Source organism: Oncorhynchus clarkii, chromosome 14 (genome assembly GCF_045791955.1).
Source record: "Oncorhynchus clarkii lewisi isolate Uvic-CL-2024 chromosome 14, UVic_Ocla_1.0, whole genome shotgun sequence".
Taxonomy (NCBI): Eukaryota; Metazoa; Chordata; class Actinopteri; order Salmoniformes; family Salmonidae; genus Oncorhynchus; species Oncorhynchus clarkii.
In genome coordinates, this window is record NC_092160.1 from 3,188,984 (window position 1) to 3,202,505 (window position 13,522).

Genomic DNA, 13,522 nt, shown 5'->3' on the forward strand with positions numbered 1-13,522 from the left:
CCGCCACACAAAAACAGGGACCATTCCATTGATGTGGGCAAATGTCAAACAGGACACAGCCTGCCTCTCATCAGACAGTGCCGTTGCTTGTGACAGGAAGAAGGGGCCGGTTGATTCAGCAGTCTGCGCTTGTCCGCCTCATAAACAATGCCAGGAATCTGTGCTTGCATAACGCACTGGCCCTGCTGGTTATCCCGCTGCTGTTAACGCCCGTGTTGGGTTTAGCGGTCTCCTTTGGGGGTGAGGGCAACTAACAGGGCACCTCGGGGGGACTGGCGCTGTAAAAGGTTGATATTGACAAGGTAGGTCAACTCCTCATGCAAGCAACACAAACAAACACGCACAAAGTTGAACTGTAGTATGGTGTTGGCCTATTCCTGTCAACAGTTCCATCCACCAGTGTATAGTTAGACTCATCCTATCTATTAACCAGCTAAACCTGGGAGATGGCTGCTACCTAGAGACAGTCTAGCCTGCCCTATCTTATGCTATCCCACTGGGCCCTTAGTGGTTTCAAAGCTGTAGCCTAACTGACAGTAGGGAATATCAGACTCAGACCCGCCATAGAATGTTAGAACGTGTGGTCCATCTCCAGTATCGCTTTTCACAGCCAAGGCCCAACAGGACCTACATATGCCAATAGGATTCAGAGTGCTCCCTATCTAGTGTTATTGATACATCCCTTTGGCTCACACCTCAGTATCTACATCTGCCCAGCAGCTCAAATCACATCAATAACACCTTAATTATTTACACAGTCACCCCTCCCCCTCTTCTTGTTTACTGAGAAAAAGGCAGCGCTTGGATTCCGCACTGACTGACATTGTGTCCTTGAAGAGCTGTACAGAGCCGTACAGTGAGATAGTGCAGTAAGAGGCATTAAACACTGAAGCCTCAGGCTGTCAGACAACACACAGGCCAGACGCCCAGACGCCCACCATCACATCTCCTGTTCTGACAGTTAAGTTAAACATACAGCTCGACCCTGTGAGAAGAGTCACGTAAAAGTTCCAGCACACCTCCACATTGATGCCTGCATTTGGACTTTAGCCAGTGAAATTGCCAGTATGGATCAATAGAGAAAGAGAGTTGACTATTTGTCTACCAATTTTAGATGACATAACACCATTCCATCTCACCGACTCCAAGGTAGTAGTCATTTTAGTGTCAGCAATGTTCTGTAAGTCGAACCTTCTCGCTCTGCCTTGGAAACAATGAGAGCGCACTGTTGGATGTGGCCACACACAGGCCAGCGAGCACAGCACAGGGATATCTGTTACTGCATATCTCCCTCTCAAACACTCTGGGTTATTCTATTACTTGTTCTGAATCAGATCAGACTCACTCAGATCAGGCCTGATTCCCAGGCTGTGGAGAAATCAGTTTGTGTGACTAGACTGAACACCAGCCAAGGTTTTTGGAGTCAGAGACAAAAAAAAAAGCTTTACCAGCTTTTAAAAAGCCCTAGAGTGCCTCACGCAATCGGCTAACCTAATGAGGTGGAATAACCGTACCAGCTTTGCCAAAGTGATTTGGATAAGGAGGAATGTCACATAATCTGCCACATAGCTCTTTGTAGTATGGTGACCTGACCTCAGGTCAAAGGGCTCTAGTGGTAGGTCAGACCAGTGTTTTCCTTTCAAAATAGAGGTAGCTTAACAGCGTCTGGCCTAGTCACGTCATGGAGAACCATGGTATGACAGATAGGGATATAATTGCAGTAAGATGAATCATAAGGGAACTGCTGATGCCTATTGTGGACTTCTGGTCCACTGACTAAGGCGGTTACTTAACAGTCCGCATTTCCTTCCACTAATAAGGTTACTTAACAGTGCCGGATGAAGAGATGTCCTAGGATACCACTGGTAACACCGACAGGAGTTCAGTAAGGTAGCTAGCTGAGGACCTACTGATGTCTATTGCTGTTCTAATGAGAGATCAGTGAGTGACCTGCTACCCAACTAAAAGATCATCAGAGGCAAAGCTCCAGGAAACCGCGAGCTTCCTCAAACTCCGCAATTTAGCTTCATCATCCCATAGTCAGCTGTCATATGAACACATACTGTAAACACACACACACACACACAGTCCTGCTATTAGTATGAGTGGCTGAGTCGCAGCAGTAGAAGAGGTAGCCAGGTAGTTGTGATTCAGCAGAGTTGCTCAGCACTGCGTCTGTAGGTTATGTCCTGGTTCTGGCAGAGAGTAGCGCCGCAGTGTGCTTGCCATACATCACAGTTTCAGCGGGTACTTGAAGAAAAGCCCACACACTCTCTACCAGGCATCACTCTTCAGCTCGTAAACACCTGTTTTACCCTTGATACACTATCTCTGTGTATTAAAGCTAAACGTGTCGGTTGCGCAGACTAGCATCCTCCCGTGAGATTTGTAGAATTAGTCAGTCAATCTTAAACACCCCTCCCCCCCGCGATGTAATACGAACCCTTAACAAGTTCATCCGTAAAGGTTAACCGGTCATGACCCATCAGAGATACCACGGGGCTGCATTAAGTTATCATAAAACATCATACGCCACAAATAGCCTCGCATCCCCACATACTGAATACATCTCAAAAATTGAACATGACAATCTACACACACTGTTACAATCCCCCTCTCACCTTTCCCAACCTCCCCCTCCCCATGGCTTTACCTGAGCAGCAGAATTTCACACGCCATTTTCACCGGTTGTCGGTTCAGCTTGGTTAGTCGTGTTGTTTTGTTTATCAAGCCTGACGTTTTTTTGGTGGGTTCTCTGGTTATCCAGACTGAGCACTTATTGGTGATAAAGTCTGTATGAGAAGGTCGAAGAGCAAAACCTGACTCCCTGGGTACATATTGTGGAGAGCTTTGTCCACAGCTGGCTTGCTGCGTCGTGTTGGGCTCGGGACTCTCTGCTGAAAAGTGCTGCAGTAAACAATCCAGAACCCTGCTCAAATACAGGGCTGCTTGACGCAACCGGGCAACCAACACCGCTGGCCAATCACCTGACCCGAAGGGGGCAGGCTTCTCCAACCAACGGCCAGTAAAAACTGACTATAACACAGCAGCCCCCCCCCACCCACCTGTCATCCACTGGCTTTTATATAACCTGCACATCACCCCTATGTCCGCTTGGTACCCACTGACATCCTATTCAATCATAGCCCAATGACTGGGCTGGCTCACTGACAGGGCTGGCTCTTTAATAGCTCTGACTGGAGCTCACCTAGGGGGACAGGGTGGCTACTGGCCACACCCACACACTGAATCACAGGCCCTCTTTAGCAGTTTACTTCTGCTCGCTCAAATCTATGTTTGTCTCTGAGTGAACACACACACACAGTTACACATCACATACATCCTGAGTAAGGTCACAGGACTGTCTGAACTGAAGATGACAGTTCAGTGAGTGCCATGTGTTCTGAGAATGCTTCACTGTGTCCACTAGCAGGAAGCGGGTCAGGTTTGCTCTTAATCCTATCTTGCTTGACCCATTTATCATTGCCACAGTTAAGTTGCGATAAAAGTAATCTTTCCTGGGTGGAAAGTGTGTCAGAACTCCTAGGAATGTAAGATGAGAAGCCTGTCCAAGTACTGTGGCTGAGAACTGATAATATATGTTGTGTTTGTTATCTAGGTCGCATAGACATCATACTCCAAGCAGTGTAGTACCTGCCTATCAGAGCAATATATGCGAAATACAGTATATGGTGCCGGTGCCTATAGCCTTGACAAATCAGGTAGTGAGATGAGGTAATAAGGTTGTGAGGGGGCAGTAAGAAATAACTAAGATGCGAAGGGGATGGGAGGTAGCTGAGAGCAGTGGACATAAAATGATCAGCTACTCAAAATAAAGCAAGGAGTGGATCCCAATACCAGGAGTGGGTATATGGGATAGAAGTAGTAGGAGGCACTTGTTTTGATGGGCACAGGCCACGACAGGAGCAGGTGTCCACCTTGAAGGGTGCCGTTAACCATGTAAACATCTGGCTGTGTGTCCATGATGAGTGCTGGGCTATCACTCAACCGCCCTCATGAAAGAGACAGCAAGAGTTCCGTTGACACATATAAGAGCGGCAGGTTTCTGTGGCATGCAGTGGCCTGAAAGCCCTCATAAATAATGTCCACAGGCTCTTCAGGACAGGTCTGGTTGGAGAAGATGGACTATGACAAGGAGAACAGGTCGGACCCAGGGGCTGTTGATCCTCTGGTTCTGACGCAGTCCCAAATGGCACCCTAGTCCCTATATAGGTGGTCCCTGGTCAAAATGTGTGCACTCTAGGGAAAAGGGTGACATTTGGGACAAAGCCACTGGCTAGGTTTACAGGGCTGCCTGGTCTGGTAGTGTTGTGAGGGAAGGCACGCAGGCTGACACTCATGAGTTGGAGAGGTGAAAGGGTGAGAGAAGGAGGACAGGTGGAGGGTAGGAGGGAGGTCTGTGACCCTGCTTTCCTCTCTCAGACAGTCATTATGGAGCAAACACCTGTTCACACATTCCCCTGTCTCAAACCTTGCCAAACAGCGTGTCTCTAGGACGCTAGTCTTCATCACTGGAGTTTATTTTTGTGCCCCATGAAAGACTTTCCACGGAGCAGGGAACAGGATGTATGATGGACGGTCCAACAGGTTTATATTTAGATTTGATGGGAGCTGTCGCTGGCAGGCTTAATGGCTATCAAGGCTCGGCACAAACAAGTCAGCAAAGCCTGCACTTTCTCCCTCTGACTAGGGTTGCAGAGGGAGGATAGATTACTGGAAACTTTAGAAGTTCACCAGTAAACTACCAAAATGTTAGTATCTTTCAAAGATGTTATGTAATAAAGTGTAGGTCCAAAATGCTCCTGAACAGCTTCTAACCCCAAGACTGCTGAACAATTTATTAAAATGGCCATCCGGACAATTTACATTGCAACCCCCCCCCCCCCCTCTTTCATTTTCACACTGCTGCTACTCGCTGTTTATCTATGCAGTCACACTTTACCCTTACCTACATGTACAAATTACCTCAACTAACCTGTACCCCCGCACATTGACTCAGCACCCCCTCTATATAGCCTTGTTATTTTCACTTTGTGTTACTTTTTATTACATTTTTTACTTTAGTTTATTCAGTAAATATTTTCTTAATTTCTTGAACTGCATTGTTGGTAAGGGCTTTTAAGTAAGCATTTCACGGTATGGTCTACATCCGTTGTATTCAGCGCATGTGATCAATACACATTTGATTTTACATCTAGTAGCCCTTTTGGGAACTTCAGATTATCACCGGTGTCTAATTATCTCTGGCCTTGTGTGGCATTATTATGTCAAATATATTACAAATAAATAAAATGAAAAAGCTGCAAAACATTATTCTAAATATAAACCATCAACTTAGTGAATAGCATTGGTGTTTAACATGAGGGTTTAAGCAAATTATTCTTTATATACAGTACCAATCAAAAGTTTGGACACACCTACTCATTCAATGCTTTTTATTTTTTTACTATTTCCTACATTGTAGAATAATAGTGAAGACATCAAAACTATGAACTAACACATATGGAACCATGTAGTAACCAAAAAAGTGTTGAACAAATCAAAATATATTTTATATTTGAGATTCTTCAAAGTAGCCACCCCTGGCCTTGATGACAGCTTTGCACACTCTTGGCATTCTCTCAACCAGCTTCATGAGGTAGTCCCCTGGAATTCATTTCAATTAACAGGTGTGCCTTGTTTTAAAGTTCATTTGTGGAATTTCTTTCCTTCTTAATGCAATCAGTTGTGTTGTGAAAAGGTAGGTGTGGTATACAGAAGATAGCTCAAATAAGTAAAGAGAAACGACAGTCCATCATTACTTTAAGTCAACTTTGAACATTTCTTCAAGTGCAATTGCAAAAACCATCAAGCACCATGATGAAACTGACTGTCATCAGGACCGCCAAAGGAAAGGAAGACCCGAGTTACTTCTGCTGCAGAGGATAAGTTCATTCGTTACCAGTCTTAGAAAATGCAGCCCAAATAAATGCTTCACAGAGTTCAAGCAACAGACATCTCAAAATCAACTGTTCAGAGGAGAATCAGGCCTTCATAGTCGAATTGCTGCAAAGAAACCCTTACTAAAGGACACCAATAATAATAATAATAATAATAATAATAATAATAATAATAATAATAAGAGACTTGCTTAGGACAAGAAACACGAGCAATGGACATTAGACCAGTGAAAATCTGTCCTTTGGTCTGATGAGTCCAAATTTGAGATTTTTGGTTCCAACCACCGTGTCTTTGTGAGATGCAGAGTATCTGAACAGATCGCTGCATGTGTGGTTCCCACCGTGAAGCATGGAGGTGGTGGTGTGACGGTGCTTTGCTGGTGACACAGTCAGCGATCTATTGAGACTTCACGGCATACTTAACCACCATGGCTACCACAGCAATACACCATCCCATCTGGTTTGTGCTTAGTGGGACGAGTGAAGGAGTGCTGCATCAGATGACCTGGCCTCCACAATCCCCCGACCTCAACCCCATTGAGATGGTTGGATGACGACTTGGAACGCAGAGTGAAGAAAAAGCAGCCAACAAGTGCTCAGCATATGTGGGAACTCCTTCAAGAGTTGGAAAAGCATTCCAGGTGAAGCTGGTTGAGAGAATGCCAAGAGTGTGCAAAGCTGTCTTCAAGACAAAGGATGGTTACTATGAAGAATCTCATATAATTTCAAAAATGTAAACACTTTTTTGGTTACTACATGATTCTTAGTAATAAGAATAGTAAAAATAGTCAAAATAAATAAAAATCCTTTAATGAGTAGGTGTGTCCAAACTTTTGACTGGTACTGTATATGAATACTTTAATTCAAGTATAGTTGACCAAAATTACAAAAGATTCTGGTAAATTACCAGTAGCTTTGCAACCCTATCAATGACCGAACCACATCGTACATGACCAATCAAGTGTTATTGTTGATCAATGACTACCTTCATGATTTCATAAGCAAGTGCGTCTACCAAAGAATTTTAAAAAAAATACAACATTTAAGACATTTATAAAATTACATAATACCACAAATTCCATCAAAGGCAGAGCTGTAACTGCATAATCCCCGGCATCACAGCAATAGTTGTGGGGGATACAGGCAGCTGCCAATTCTGTTGGTTGCCATTTAATCTCTGTTAATTTCAGTGCTTGCCCCAACTCCACCCTTCTATCTACATGAGTCTGTCTGGGACTGGGCCCTAATTCTGCAGCAGCTGCTACCCAAAGCCTTTCCCTATCCCCCAAGCGGTTAAAGTGTTGGGCCGGTTCAAATCACCCAAGCCGACAAGGTAAAGAAATATGCCAATGTGCCCTTGAGCAAGGCACTTAGCTCTAATTGCTCCTGTAAGTCACTCTGGATAAGAGTGTCTGCTAAATGACACAAATGTAAATGTAAAGTCCAGCCACCACCCAAATCCCCTTAACCTTTACAGAACGACCAGGACAAGCACATATATTGTATTCGGAAAGTATTCAGACCTCTTGACTTTTTCCATATTTTGTTACGTTTCAGACAAATCCTTAAATTGAATAAACATTTTTTTTTTCCCTCAGCAATCTACACATAATACCCGAAAGTCACTCTGACATAGTTCTCCCATATCCACAGAGGAACTCTGGAGCTATCTCTGCAGCACTCGACCAGTCAGGGCTTTTTGGTAGAGTGGCCAGACGGAAGCCACTCCTCAGTACAAGGCACATGACAGCCTGCTTGGAGTTTTCCAAAAGGCACCTAAAGGACTCTGACCATGAGAAACAGGATTCTCTGGTCTGATGAAACCAAGATTGAACTCTTTGGCCTGAATGCCAAGCGCCACGTCTGGTGGAAATCTGGCACCATCCCTATAGCGAAGCATGGGGGTGGCAGCATCATGCCATGGGGATGTTTTTCAGCGGCAGTGACTGGAAGACCAGTCTGGATCGGGGGAAAGATGAACGGAGCAAATTACAGAGAAATCCTTGGTGAAAATCTGCTCCAGAGTGCTCAGGACCTCAGACTGAGGTGAAGGTTCACTTTTCAACAGGGCAATGACCCAAAGTACACAGCCAAGACAACGCAGGAGTTGCTTCCGGACAAGTCTCTGAATGTCCTTGAGTGGCCCAGCCAGAGCCTGGACTTGAACCCGATCAAACATCTCTGGAGGGACCTGAAAATAGCTGTGCAGCGATGCACCCCATCCAACCTGACAGAGCTTGAGAGGATCTGCAGAGAAGAATGTGAGAAACTCCCCAAATACAGGTGTGCCAAGCTTGTAGCATCATACCCAAGAAGACTGGAGGCTGTAATCGCTGCCAAAAGTGCTTCAACAAAGTACTGCGTAAAAGGTCTGAGAACTTAAGTAAATTTGATGTTTTATTTTTTTTTATAAATTTGCAAAAAATTCTTTAAAAAAATAGTTTTTGCTTTGTCATTATGGGTAGTGTGTGTAGATTGACGAGGTGGGAAAAAACGATTTAATCAATTTCAGAACATAACAAATTGTGGAAAAATTCAAGGGGTCTGAATATTTTCCCAAAGCACTGTACAGACACCCCCACAGTTCATGTCTGACTCCTTGGTGACATGATTCAGAAGCCGGAGGCACAGAGTGAGAGGTCAAGTTAGCTGAAAAGGGCCTTCTCGGTCCTTGTTTGGCATACCATAAAGTGTTAAACACTGCAGCAGTAGGGTCCATGGGAAAACAATAGCCCAGAAGCGAGTGCCAACCCACTAGTGTCATAGTTGTTTTTCAACTCCCATGTGGGTCCAAATCAAGTCTATTGTGTGTATGGTTTGGGAAACAACCAGTAAAGACTGGTAACAAATACAGTGAGATCCAAATGTATTGGGACAGTGACATCTGTTGTTGTTTTGGCTCTGTACTCTAGCACTATGGAGTTCAAATTATACAATGACTATGAGGTTAAAGTGCAGACTTTCTGTACTTAGTCCACCCATTTTAGGGGACCAAAAGTATTGGGAAAGATTCACTTATATGTAATGTTCTCTCAAATATTTTGGGGCATTGAGCAAATGTTTGATCTTGTGAGCATACACGTGAGAATTGTGTTCCCTTACAGTTTTAGACAGTAGCTAATATGCTATTGTGGCTATTTGAGCATAATGTGGGCCTACCAACAAAACCAAATGGAGCAAATCCCATAACATTTTCACATGGAAATAGCTTTTGATTTCTATGATATAGCCTACCGTGGCCTATATGTGGTGTTCAATGCAGGCCTACGTTGCATGAGACTTAAAAGTTCTTACATTATGAAGGGCTTGACATTAATTCATTTTTTACTTGATTTATAACACCATGGGCCAAATAGGTGACTGTAAATTGTATTGTATGATGCAAGAAACCACCACAATTTATTATTGTTAGCATACAGAGAATGACAATATTCAAGCCTGTCTCAAAATACAACACTGCCCCTTTAATTAAGACATTAGCTTTTTACCTGACTGGTTTTTCAAAGACAGCTTGAAATGTAGCCTATACATTTTATGTTCTTGTAGGAAGCACTAACTCCCCATTGCTGACTTATAAGTATAAGTGGGCTAGTAACTCGCTAACTAGCAAAGAATATCAACAAATGTGCACACGCGTGGCTCTGCGCTCTGAACTGATCTCCGTTGCTCTCTGGCTCTTCACATTGTGTTTAGAAACATTCCACTCTTATTTATTTACAATAAAAAAGTGACTCCAAAATAACAATACATTATTTACCATTCATTTAAAATTGGGCAAAAATAAATCGGAAACAGCAAATGCATCCAACAAGTTTGTAGTCACAAGCTTGATGTAATCATTGCATGCTAGGAATATGGGACCAAACTAAACTTTTGACTACTTTAATACACAAGTGAATTTGTCCCAATACTTTAGGTACCCGAAAATAGGGGGGACTATGTACCAAAAGTGCTTCCTAAACAGTTCACCCAATATGGATGAAAATTCCCTTCAAATTAAAGCTGACAGTCTGTACTTTAACCTCGTAGTTATTGTATAATTTCAAATCCAAAGTGCTGGAGTAGAGACAAAACTGTCACAGTCCCAATACTTTTAGAGCTCACTGTATGTGTGGTGTGCTGTGGGGTGTGTCACTGTCTCAAGCCTTTCTAGCCATGTAGACTATTTCCCCCTGCCATGGTGCATGTGGCTGTCTGTTTGTGTGGATTAGGGATTAATGGGTTTAATCACCTTAACCCTTTACACTGGTGAGAATGGGCCTATATGGATAGGGCTACATTTAAATGTTTCTTACAGAAAAAATATGAAAAGCATATGTATATCCATGGTAGCAATTGAAAGGGAACAGTTAGGAGATTACGGAAAATTATTAGACAAAAACGTGAGGACTACAGTTCACCTGACAACTGTATCCAAACATTACACGGTTGATTTTATGTGCAATTTACTGTACTTATTGCCGCATTTGTTGATACCAACATCTGAAAATACTCTGGATACATTCAGTAAAATTCTAAGAATATTAATGGAAAATATGGCACAGTGGGGCAAAAAAGTATTTAGTCAGCCACCAATTGTGCAATTTCTCCCACTTAAAAAGATGAGGCCTGTAATTTTCATCACAGATACACTTCAACTATGACAGACAAAATGAGAAAAAAAAAATCCAGAAAATCACAATGTAGGATTTTTAATTAATTAATTTGCAAATTATGGTGGAAAATAAGTATTTGGTCAATAACAAAAGTTTCTCAATACTTTGTTATATACCCTTTGTTGGCAATGACAGAGGTCAAACGTTTTCTGTAAGTCTTCACAAGGTTTTCACACACTGTGGCTGGTATTTTGACCCATTCCTCCATCTAAGCAGTGATGTTTTGGGGCTGTTGCTGGGCAACACGGACTTTCAACTCCCTCCAAAGATTTTCTATGGGGTTGAGATCTGGAGACTGGCTAGGCCACTCCAGGACCTTGAAATGCTTCTTACGAAGCCACTCCTTCGTTGCCCGGGCGGTGTGTTTGGGATCATTGTCATGCTGAAAGACCCAGCCACGTTTCATCTTCAATGCCCTTGCTGATGGAAAGAGGTTTTCACTCAAAATCTCACGATACATGGCCCCATTCATTCTTTCCTTTACACGGATCAGTCGTCCTGGTCCCTTTGCAGAAAAACAGCCCCAAAGCATGATGTTTCCACCCCCATGCTTCACAGTAGGTATGGTGTTCTTTGAATGCAACTCAGCATTCTTTGTCCTCCAAACACGACGAGTTGAATTTTTACCAAAAAGTTATATTTTGGTTTGATCTGACCATATGACATTCTCCCAATCTTCTTCTGGATCATTCAAATGCTCTCTAGCAAACTTCAGACGGGCCTGGACATGTACTGGCTTAAGCAGGGGGACACGTCTGGCACTGCAGGATTTGAGTCCCTGGCAGCGTAGTGTGTTACTGATGGTAGGCTTTGTTACTTTGGACCCAGCTCTCTGCAGGTCATTCACTAGGTCCCACCGTGTGGTTCTGGGATTTATGCTCACCGTTCTTGTGATCATTTTGACCCCACGGGGTGAGATCTTGCGTGGATCCCCAGATCGAGGGAGATTATCAGTGGTCTTGTATGTCTTCCATTTCCTAATAATTGCTCCCACAGTTGATTTCTTCAAACCAAGCTGCTTACCTATTGCAGATTCAGTCTTCCCAGCCTGGTGCAGGTCTACAATTTTGTTTCTGGTGTCCTTTGGCAGCTCTTTGGTCTTGGCCATAGTGGAGTTTGGAGTGTGACTGTTTGAGGTTGTGGACAGGTGTCTTTTATACTGATAACAAGTTCAAACAGGTGCCATTAATACAGGTAACGAGTGGAGGACAGAGGAGCCTCTTAAAGAAGAAGTTACAGGTCTGTGAGAGCCAGAAATCTTCCTTGTTTGTAGGTGACCAAATACTTATTTTCCACCATCATTTGCAAATAAATTCATAAAAAATCCTACAATGTGATTTTCTGGATTTTTTTCTCTTATTTTGTCTGTCATAGTTGAAGTGTACCTATGAAAATCACAGGCCTCTCTCATCTTTTTAGGTGGGAGAACCTGCACAATTGGTGGCTGACTAAATACTTTTTTGCCCCACTGTAGGTGCAACATAAAGATAAATTATAAGGTTTGAGTGAAAGGACTAACTGGGATCTCAAAGTGGCCACACACACACACACACACACACCTCTCCAAAGCGTGCACAGTTCCTAAGTAATTTCAATGCACTTTTACTCCTAGTTCTCCTTCTCCTGCGCCGTTGATGAGCTAAAGCAAGCACACTTGTAGTCGTTTTGGTTGGAACACAACACTGCATCCCCGCCATCAAAAAAAGTGTTGTTTACGAAATCCCAAAACGGTCCATTCTAAATCTCAATCTGGGTCAGGTGGGCATCAACCGATAGTAATTTTGATGCGCATAGAAAGGAGTCATGAGCGCATTCAGGTGCGTGTGACGCGGCAAATTTTCTTCACAATAAACAAACATAAGCTCGTTCTGTTCAGAACAACCCAGGGTATGACAGCATGTCATCTTGTAACGGTACATCAAACATAGTGATCATAAATGTTGACAATGTATATGACAGTTTTATTCTATGGAAATTGCACATTTGGACTAAAGGGTGTTTGGCTTACTTGTATGACATCAACGCAGTATTTATTATAATCCTCAATGTCTCACTTAAAAAATACTAATGCATTTCACATGCTGTTGTGCAAACGGAATAGACAACAGGTGGAAATTATAGGCAATTAGCAAGACACCCCCAATAAAGGAGTGGTTCTGCAGGTGGTGACAATAGACCACTTCTCAGTTCCTATGCTTCCTGGCTGATGTTTTGGTCACTTTTGAATGCTGGCGGTGGGTGCTTTCACTCTAGTGGTAGCATGAGGCGGAGTCTACAACCCACACAAGTGGCTCAGGTAGTGCAGCTCATCCAGGATGGCACATCAATGCGAGCTGTGGCAAGAAGGTTTGCTGTGTCTGTCAGCGTAGTGTCCAGAGCATGGAGGTGCTACCAGGAGACAGGCCAGTATATCAGGAGACGTGGAGGAGGCCGTAGGAAGGCAACAACCCAGCAGCAGGACCGCTACCTAAGCTTTTGTGCAAGGAGGAGCAGGAGGAGCACTGCCAGAGCCCTGCAAAATGACCTCCAGCAGGCCACAAATGTGCATGTGTCTGCTCAAACGGTCAGAAACAGACTCCATGAGGGTGGTATGAGGGCCCGACATCCACAGGTGGGGGTTGTGCTTACAGCCCAACACCGTGCAGGACGTTTGGCATTTGCCAGAGAACACCAAGATTGGCAAATTTGCCACTGGCGCCCTGTGCTCTTCACAGATGAAAGCAGGTTCACACTGAGCACATGTGACAGACGTGACAGAGTCTGGAGACGCCGTGGAGAAGGTTCTGCTGCCTGCAACATCCTCCAGCATGACCGGTTTGGCGGTGGGTCAGTCATGGTGTGGGGTGGCATTTCTTTGGGGGGCCGCACAGCCCCCCATGTGCTCGCCAGAGGTAGCCTGACTGCCAT

At 43.9% G+C, this 13,522-nt stretch overlaps 1 protein-coding gene across 1 annotated transcript in view; it reads right to left on the bottom strand.

Annotated features, from left to right (window-relative positions):
- The window catches only part of LOC139366138 (family with sequence similarity 13 member B), an 82,628-nt gene that overhangs the window by 11,450 nt on the left and 57,656 nt on the right, over positions 1 to 13,522 (bottom strand). The gene's annotated exons all lie outside the window — the stretch shown is intronic.